Below are 9,579 nucleotides of genomic sequence, written 5' to 3' on the forward strand. Positions count from 1 at the left end.
CCGAGGGAAAGCCGCAGAAGCCAGAAAAAAGCTATTGGTTTAAAACCAACACGTCATCATGCTTTGAAAGCATGAGGATAGTTAGCGTGCAATGCTACTGAGGTAGTCATCAATGCAAAGACTAAAAGGTGGGTTTGAAACCTCATGGGGTGGGGGTGGGGCAAGCAGGAGGAGGAAAAAACAGGTGTCTTGTAACCACTGTAGGAAGGGTTACACTTTACCTACACAGCATACTTTAGATTATTGCTTCACTAAACTCCATGAGCCATTTCTGTATAGGATCCAGACACTGGTGTGCAAAGGGGAAGCAAACCCACATGAACTTGAAACTTACATGCATCTTTTCCCACACCACAGGTTCCCAGGGGCTTAAAGTTTAATCAAGAATGCAAGCAGTGCTCTTCCTGTAAGCGGCCAGAGATCACCTGCCAAGATGGTTCGCTACTCTCTTGACCCAGAAAACCCCACAAAATCATGCAAATCAAGAGGTTCAAATCTTCGTGTTCACTTTAAGAACACCCGGGAAACTGCCCAGGCCATCAAGGGTATGCACATCCGCAAAGCCACCAAGTATCTGAAGGATGTCACTTTAAAGAAGCAATGTGTGCCATTCTGGCGGTATAATGGTGGAGTCGGTAGGTGCGCCCAGGCCAAACAGTGGGGCTGGACACAGGGTCAGTGGCTAAAAAAGAGTGCTGAATTTTTGCTGCACCTGCTTAAAAATGCAGAGAGTAATGCTGAACTTAAGGGTTTAGACGTAGATTCTCTAGTCATTGACCACATCCAGGTGAACAAGGCACCTAAGATGCACCAACGAACCTACAGAGCTCATGGCCGGATTAACCCATACATGAGCTCCCCCTGCCACATTGAGATGATCCTCACTGAGAAGGAACAGATCGTTCCAAAGCCAGAAGGAGAGGTTGCACAGAAGAAAAAGATATCCCAGAAGAAACTGAAGAAAAAAAAAACTCATGGCCCTGGAATAAATTCAGCATAAAATAAATGCAGATAAAGTTTTTTTAAGAAAGAAAGAAAGAAAGAAAGAAAGAAAGAAAGAAAGAAAGAAAGAAAGAAAGAAAGAAAGAAAGAATGCAAGCAGTTCCAGTCTACCTAGAAACCTGGGTTTGAAGGTTTACAAGATTTCTGGGATGATTGTCACTGGATGTTTCTGCCCAGTGATTATTTCTTTCATTTTCTATTTAAATGAAGGCAAGATGGAGCCACTTAGAATGCATCACCCTTAACAAATAAAATATGATTAGATACTAAAACACATCATCCATCTCCACGGTAATTAGTCCTTATGTGTATTAGCTCTGATTGCTTTTCATAGTAAAAAAAAATTTTTTTTTCTAATCACTTTCTAAATTTTACACACACATCAGGAGAACAGGAACTCAGGGGAATCCTTGCCTAACATGGAAAGAAAGCAAATTAAAAATTGAAATGGAAAAAGAAGAGGTTTTTGCATATTTTCAAAGGGGAGAATAAAGCAAACCACAGACGGCTTCTATTATTATAAAATACAATACATTTCTGTTTGTTTCTCACTCAGGATTAAGGAGTACACTTTAGCCCCATGAAAAGTAGGGTTGCTTTCCATGATCAAGAATGGAGAAGGTGCAAAAAGAAGTTCTAAAAGGTAAGGAGAATACATGTTTAATAAGCAAGAATATGAAATTAACCTCTGGTTTAATATGAGCATTAAGAGTAGGAAGCCTTCTGGAAATGACTTTGTAGAAGATAGGCTACTGTGGAAACCTAACTGGCTTCTGACCGCCTGTGTGTCTGGGTGGCCTACTTCTTTGAGATGCATCTTCTTGCAGATACCCTGGGGATTACTTTCTCCATTTACCTCAGGGGAAAGTGCTACCTTAGATAGCCATTCCTTGGGGAACATCCCCATAAATTGTAGCACAATCAGCTTGAGCACTCATGATGCCCTAAGAACAGCCACAGTCACTTTACTTGTTCCCTTCAGTTGGATTATCCCGAGGACCAAATAAGATGGGCACCGGCACGCTGATTTCCAAAGGGTTTACATTCCTTCCACCAAACCAAAGTATTGGTAAGAGGTAGAATCAGGAATTGAACCAGGTTTGGTAAGTCTAAAGCTAATGATCCCATGTCACACCCCAGGGTCCTCACTTAGACCAAAGTCTGCCTTCTTACTCCTGGGCTACTTACTCCAAATATATCCTCTATATATTCAGAAACACAGTGAACATTAACAACTGTGTTTCATCTCCTCCCCTCCTCCTCCATTCACACAGTGGTCCTATTTTTTGAAACACTATGCCTTGTGAAAACTTTAACAGTACAAAGTACTCTGCCTTTAGTCCTTGCTTCATGGAAGGTTACATGTGGTTCTGTTAATGTGATCTGTGAAAGAATGTGGGCAGGGGTTATACACGTCGATGGAGATCCATACAGATTTGCCATAAAGGAGTTGTGACATACAGCTCTGCTTGCTTACCATTGCCTTGACGCACACGCTGTAGTTTAGAGGTTCCTTGAAGTTCACGAGCCTTTCCTGCATGGTTCTCTCTGGTTGGTATACTCCCTGATCATCATTTTCTCTCCCCCCCCTGCCCCCCGTGGTCATCCTGACACAATGCACCCTGAAAAGAATCTGTTTATGTGTCTCTGGCCTTTCTGTCAGAGACGCCAGCAGAGAAGAGGACACTGTGGACAAAATGCTAAGTGCTCCCTGGAGTGGACAGCAGTTACTTTTGTCCCATCACACTATTTCAATTGAAGACTTTAGAACTTCATCTGACCCTTGGTTAGCTTTGCTTAGGTTCTGACTACTGCCTGCCTTAATAGATTTCATTTCTCCTTCTCTTGATCTGGATTCCATTTTAATACGTTCTAATCTACTTACTGTGCCTTAAATCATTTAAAATATAATATTATCTTTTATCTTTATTTTTAATTTTTTATACATTTTAAATTAAAAGATAATTATATCATGTTCTCTCTCTCTTATCCTCTCTCCAAACCTTCTCAATCCTTCCATGGTCTCCCATCAGTCTAAAATTGATAGCCTCTCCTTCCCCCATTATTAATGTTGAACGTATATGTATATAGAGACACACATGTGTAAATACAGCCTGTAGAGTCAGTTCTTGCTGTTTGTGTGTATGTGTATGGCTCCAGAGCTGACCACTTTGTATTGGATAACCAGTTGACGGGGTCATCCCTGGGAGAGATGAACTCTACGTCTCTCAGTCCTCATCAGTTGCCTACGGTTCCTTGTCCAGGGCTGTGATCCTGTGTGATTTTCTCCCTTCTCTATTAACATGTCTATTGCCATTGCCATTGAGATCTTGTTTACACAGCCGTTTATACGAGAGACTGTTTCACAGAAGACTTCCTGGTGTTCTAGCCCTTATGATCTTTCCATCCCCTGCTCCATGATGTTTCCTTAGCCATGGATGTAAGAGTTGTAATGTATCCAACAGGGCTGGATTCCCCACAATTCATTGATCTCAGTATTGTGTCCAGTTATGGTTTCCTGTGATGTTCTCCATTCTCTGTAAAGAAAGCTTCTTTGATGAGACTGATGGTTACATTTATTTGTGGATAGGTTAATATTTCGAATGTAGTAAGGAATTACTCTGCTCTAGCAAAGTGGCAGTCGCAGATTCTTTTCTAAGGTTCATGACTTCACTCATGAACCTTTGGAAGTTGGCTAAATGTCTAGTATCAGACATTGTCTCCTTTCTATTGAGAGAAACTTATGTCCAATTAGAAAGCTGTTGGTTTTCACTAACATCCAAGCACCATTTGCTACACCTTTACAGCTATCTTGCCATGCTGGTCATTGTTGTATTTCACAGATGTCGTGGCTGGGTAAGACTATTAATTGCTTGGGATTTTCCATAGTATTTTATGGTACCATGGAGGCTAGATTATAAGAAGGAGGTTTTCATGTCAGATCCAGCTTGAGTGATGAGAGTCCCATGTCCTAAGTGTGTGATGTTTTTAGGATTGAGATTTAATCCCACCTTCAACTTCTAAGAGGCAGCCAGAGACAATAGAAACAGTCTATATTGTTTTAGGAATCACTTGAACTACACTGACCAACTATCCTAAAGGAGATTTCTCATCATGGTACTGTAGTTTTTGTTAATTCATGGTTGTTGTGGGGAGCATTTTCAGCTTTACTAGCGTAACTTCTTTTAAGATTATATATTAAGAATATATACATAATAGTATAAGTATTGTGTATGATCTTAACTAGCTACAAAATAATACGATTCCTTGAGGTTCATCAAGCTTCGTTAATTTTTGTCCCTTGGTGTCATTATCCCTTCTTCTCCTTTTATATTGATGCATCCACACTAAGTTAATGTACTGTTATTAGAGTTGTTATTGTTGTTCTTTGTTTGTTTGGGTTTTTTGACACAGGCTTTTACTCTGTGGCCAAGACTGTCCTTGAATTTCTAGGCTTAAATTCTTGAGTACTGAGATTTTAGGTGTGTTCTACCTTACTTAGAAGATCCAATATAATTTTGTTAATGTTTTGAATGTGGGTTATGAGGAAAAATGGATGAGTCAGGATGATGCCAAAGCAACCTCCTTTGATTGAGAAATGGAAAATTGTGAAGATCAAACTTGGGTGGGCAGGTGGACGTAAGAAACTTGATTTGGGACATGCTAAATTTGACATGGAGGTAGGTTGGTTGAGTAAGTAACTAAATATATAAGCCTGTAATTGAGACAGAAAGCACTAGTAATTTACTCAAGCCACACAGCTGGAAGCAGGAGGGTAAGGTTCACGTCTCGAGGGTCTGAGTCCTATGCTTTTAGCTATAAATCACATCTTGATTCAGAATCCTACATTTCCTGTTACACAGCATCTTTGTGTTGGTGGGTACATTTATTCTAAATCCATCCTATATTTAACATTTCCCCCAATAGCTACATTGGCTTGAGTTTTCTCTCTTCTCACTGCATCTTACGACTGAGGTCAGTTTATCTTCTAAAAATGAGCATGATGGTCTAATAATGGCTAAATGTTGCAGAGAAAAATTGCTATGGAGAAGTGACAGTATCTCCATTCATACTCTTTGACTCTGGATCCAGTTAGTATATTTGCTCTGTCTAGGATGAAGAAACAATGGATGCTCTTAGAAAATCAATGGCTGGGATTGCAGGCGGGTACAACCACTCTGGAAGTCAGTCTGGCGGTTCCTCAGAAAATTGGAAATAGTATTACTTGAGGACCCAGCTATACCACTCCTGGGCCAAAAGATGCTCCAACATATAACAAGAACACATGTTCCACTATGTTCATAGCAGCCTTATTTATAATAGCCAGGATCTGGAAAGAAACAAGATATTCTTTAACAGAGGAATGGATACAGAAAATGTGGTACATTTGCACAGTGGAGTACTACTCAGCTATTAAAACAATGAATTTATGAAATTCTTAGGCAAAGGGATGGAACTAGAAAATGTCATTCTGGGTGAGGTAACCCAATCACAAAAGAGCACACATAGTAAGCACTCACTGATAAGTGGATATTAGCCCAAAAGCTCCAAATACTCAAGATACAATTCACAGACCACATGAAGCTCAAGAAGAAGAAAGACCAAAGTGTGGGTGCTTCAGTCCTTCTTCGAAGGGGGAACAAAATACTCATAGGAACAAATATGGAGACAAAGTGTGGAGCAGAGACTGAAGGAAAGGTCATCCAGAGACTGCCCCATCTGGAGATCCATTCCATATTCAGTCACCAAATGCAGACACTATTGTGGATGCCAAGAAGTGCATGCTGATAGGAGCCTGATATAGCTGTTTCCTGAGAGGCTCTTTCCAGAGCCTGAAAATACAGAGGCAGATGTTTGCAGCCAACCATTGGACTGAGCATAGGGTCCCCAATGGAGGAGTTAGAGAAAGGACTGAAGGAGCTGAAGGGGTTTGCAACCCCATAGGAAAAACAAAAATATCTGTTATATGTCAGCCTGCGGCTTACAAGGACCGGTACACCAGGGAGGCAGGCTGGGGCTGAAAGAGACTTGGACAGCGAGAGGTTAATGGAGCCAAGACATGATTCTGTTCAAGGCCCTCCAGTTAACTACGAGAGTCTACTTATAAAAGGGGAAGGCCCATCCCCTGCCAGTCCATTCTTGGTGTCTGGAGTCAGCCTGTAGGTGATGTGCAGAATAGGATGTTCCTCCAGAATGTATCAGGTGCTTCTCAGCAGGTAGCAGTGTCTTGGAGAGAGCAGTGGCAGGTGGCAGAACAAAAGAGCCATCTAGGTCAGAAGGCTCCACCTTAGGTAATTTCCTTCTCAGTGGCAGCAAGGTCAAACTTTGGATTAGCCTACTTCAGGGCTGAGAGAGGCTACAATATCAACCAACCAGACCCCCCACCCCCACCCCCCAGAGCTCCCAGGGACAAAAGCACCAACCAAAGAGTACACATGAAGGGACCCATGGCTCCAGCCACATATGTAGCAGAGAATGGCCTTGTTAGGCATCAATGGGAGAAGAGGCCCTTGGTCCTGTGAAGGCTCAATGCCCCAGTGTAGGAGAATGGCAGGGCAGGGAGGCAGGAGTGGGTGGGTAGGTGGGTGGGTGGAGGAACACCCTCATAGAAGCAGGGGGAGGGGGATGGCATAGGAGGTGGGAGTGGGGAACCAGGAAAGGGGATAACATTTGAAATGTAAATAAAGAAAATATCCAATAAAAAGAAAAAGGAAATCCATGGCTGATACCAACACTGCCTTCTGGCTTATTTTAGAAACTCATGTGTTTTATTTCTTTATGGCTGCTTCATCTGGAGCAGAAGTGAGCGGGACAGAGGACAGAAGTATTCATAAGAAGTACTGAAAACAGTGACTTGTGTAGTTTGAGTATATATGCTGTTTGCCTTTGAATTGTGTACGTTCTGAAATACAGACAAATCCCATGAGTAGTTTTCAGTATAGAGCTATTTATCTAGAAGAGAGATGCTACATGAGTGACTGTTTCTTAGGCTTTCCTTTAACTGTGACTGACATTCTATTTCCCGGGAACTGTGTTACCCTGGAATAGAAGGCAAAGCTGGCAGGAACCACTAGGTCCTTTCAGCCCAGAGCACACTCCTGTCACAGATGAGAAAACTGAGGCCAGATGTGACAGGACTGGCCAGCAATCTATTCAGACCCCCTAAACCATAGCCCTGAAATGCTGAGAACATATGGAGACTATCTCTTGATTAAAAGTTGGGCCTTGGAAAAATGTCTTGTTCTAATTCTTCCTCTGTCAATCCCTGCCGCAAGTGCTTTCTCCACGGCACTTCTGAGCATCATTACCACCTTCAGCTGCTGAAATTGTGGAGCTTTCAGAAGCTGCTGGCAATTTTGCTCTATTCCAAATGGGTAATTCATACAGAGATGGAAAAGCTCCATCGTGTTCTACTTTCTCTCTGACCCAATCATGTGGACTTGAGCATCCCCATTCCTGAGAATATTCAGATGGGCCTCTCTCCCAATACATTGATTCATTATGTCATAAGTATTTAGAAGCTCAACTCCATTTCAGTCCAGCAAGGGTTTATGTTCTGAGAGAGAGAGTGTCAGATCATTTCTTCCCTGTTACACTTAATGTTAAAAAAAAAAGTGCCAGTGGAAATAAAAGAGCTCATACATCTAAATGATTTAAATTAAGTAAAATAAAAATTTCCACTCTTTTGAATTAGGCCATTAAAACTATAGCTTGCTCTAAGTACAGTATTAATGAACAATATCTCAAGGAGAGTATTAATTTTGCATTTCCTGACATAAAAATTTAAAACATTCAATTTTAGCTTTGCTTTAGGTAATATTTTGTGTTCCCTTGACACTTATTTGGAGACCCTAGGAATTAGGGTAAAAGAAAAAGGAAGACGTTCACAAGTGGATGCGGTGCCTTCTCACATGGGTGTGTGCTACCCTCTCATCTGAGGGTTCGCCTGCAGACTTAGAGTAAATCACGTGACATTTTACATCATCAAAGCCTAAGGGGTAAAAGTTCGAGTGAAACCGATCTCTTAGCTCTATTGGTTTAGCATGTCAACACTGCTCAAGTTAAGACAAGATGGTGTGATAGTTACTTTTCTCGTTGTTGGGACCAAGTAACATGGAAGGGAAGAAGTGTCCGGGTTTGGGGGTTAGTTGGTTTGTGGGTTTTTTTTTTGTAGTTCTAGAGGGTCATTCCATCAGGGTTGAGAAGATCCAGCAGCAGGTGAGGAAGGCATGGTAACAGCTGAATGCTAGCTGCTCACCTCGTATCTACAGTCGGGAAGCAGGAAGACAGGGATGCTGGCGCTCACCTCATTGTCTCCTTATTGTTCAGTCCAGAGACCCCAGCCCATGGAACACGACACCCATATTTAGGGTAGGTCTTCCTACCTTAATTAGCCCAATTTAGATAGTCGCTTACAGGTATGTCCAGAGACTTGTCCCCTAGATGACTCTACAGTCCGTGATGTTGATAATCATTACTAACCAGCACAGATAGTATCATAAAGATAGGCAAATGTACATTACTGGTACCTGACTGAGTGATTGAGTCACTGAATGGAGAATCTATTAGAGTTCACTGCTATCAGAGCACTCCTGTTTGTACAGTAAGGTGTCCAGGCACCTGGAATGCAGATCCTAAACCAAAGGTAAGACTCAGGATATAGCCTCTGAAGAGTCATAGAGGACCCTGAAGCCTGTGGGAGCCTGTGGATTCCTTACCAGTACCCTGTTCTGAGAGGTCTTGTGACTTCCCTCTAGTGTGCACACCACTACTCTCATCAAGTTAGAGGTGTAGGGTTTCATACCAGAGGCCCTTTCAGCCACCAGAGCACCCCAGTCCAGCAACTGCTACCTTGAAATGCCGGCTATGTCCTTTAATCAGGCAATCCAATTAGCCACACACAAATTACAAAGTCTATATACCTAAAGCAATTTGTCTGAAAAAAAAAATCCAAAACCTCCCTGGTGAATTTGCAATCAAGAAAAAAAACCTCTTTCCCCTTCACTTTTTTTTTTTTTTTAATTTGGAAGTTGGACACAGGACAGAGTAAGGCAAACAATTTCAATGTTGAATGCTGCTTAAGAGATTCTAAAGTATCAGCCAACACTGTTTGAATAAGTTGTGAGTAGGGGAGAGGAAGACGGAGGTAAGATTGGTGGTTTAATTGTATCATGTTCCCTAACAAGAGATGGCAAACATTGTATTTGATAAAAAGTAGAAGATGTCTTATTTCCATTGTTATCTAGCCGAGCAATGAAAGATTTCTTGTCATAGCCCGCAGCACTGTCAATCACTAAGGAGTAAAGTTAACTCTATTTTCCCCAATCTTTGCAGTGTGTAATATCCCAGAGAGCTGAGAGGATGAATGAGAGAGGGGGAGAGAAAGAGGGAAGAGAACCCTCGGAGCCTGGATGGTGCTGTGCGCATGCTCATTTATTAACTATTTAGTTGTTGCATTGTTTCATTCTCTCCATAGGATGGCCCTTTATCCATAGCTCTTTAGCATAAGCAACTCACCTTGGGGTTAAATATGTCTGAGGACTCTCCCATTCCCCAACTCCTTGACACAGAGGAGAT

At 41.8% G+C, this 9,579-nt stretch overlaps 1 pseudogene; it reads left to right on the forward strand.

Moving 5' to 3' along the window:
• The first annotated feature begins 416 nt into the window (after positions 1–416).
• LOC110299657 (large ribosomal subunit protein uL22 pseudogene) lies at positions 417–1,000 on the forward strand (annotated as a pseudogene).
• Positions 1,001–9,579: the final 8,579 nt, after the last annotated feature.

The sequence above is a fragment of the Mus caroli genome, unplaced genomic scaffold (assembly GCF_978045245.1).
Source record: "Mus caroli unplaced genomic scaffold, Mus_caroli_1 scaffold_1, whole genome shotgun sequence".
In the NCBI taxonomy this organism is placed as follows: Eukaryota; Metazoa; Chordata; class Mammalia; order Rodentia; family Muridae; genus Mus; species Mus caroli.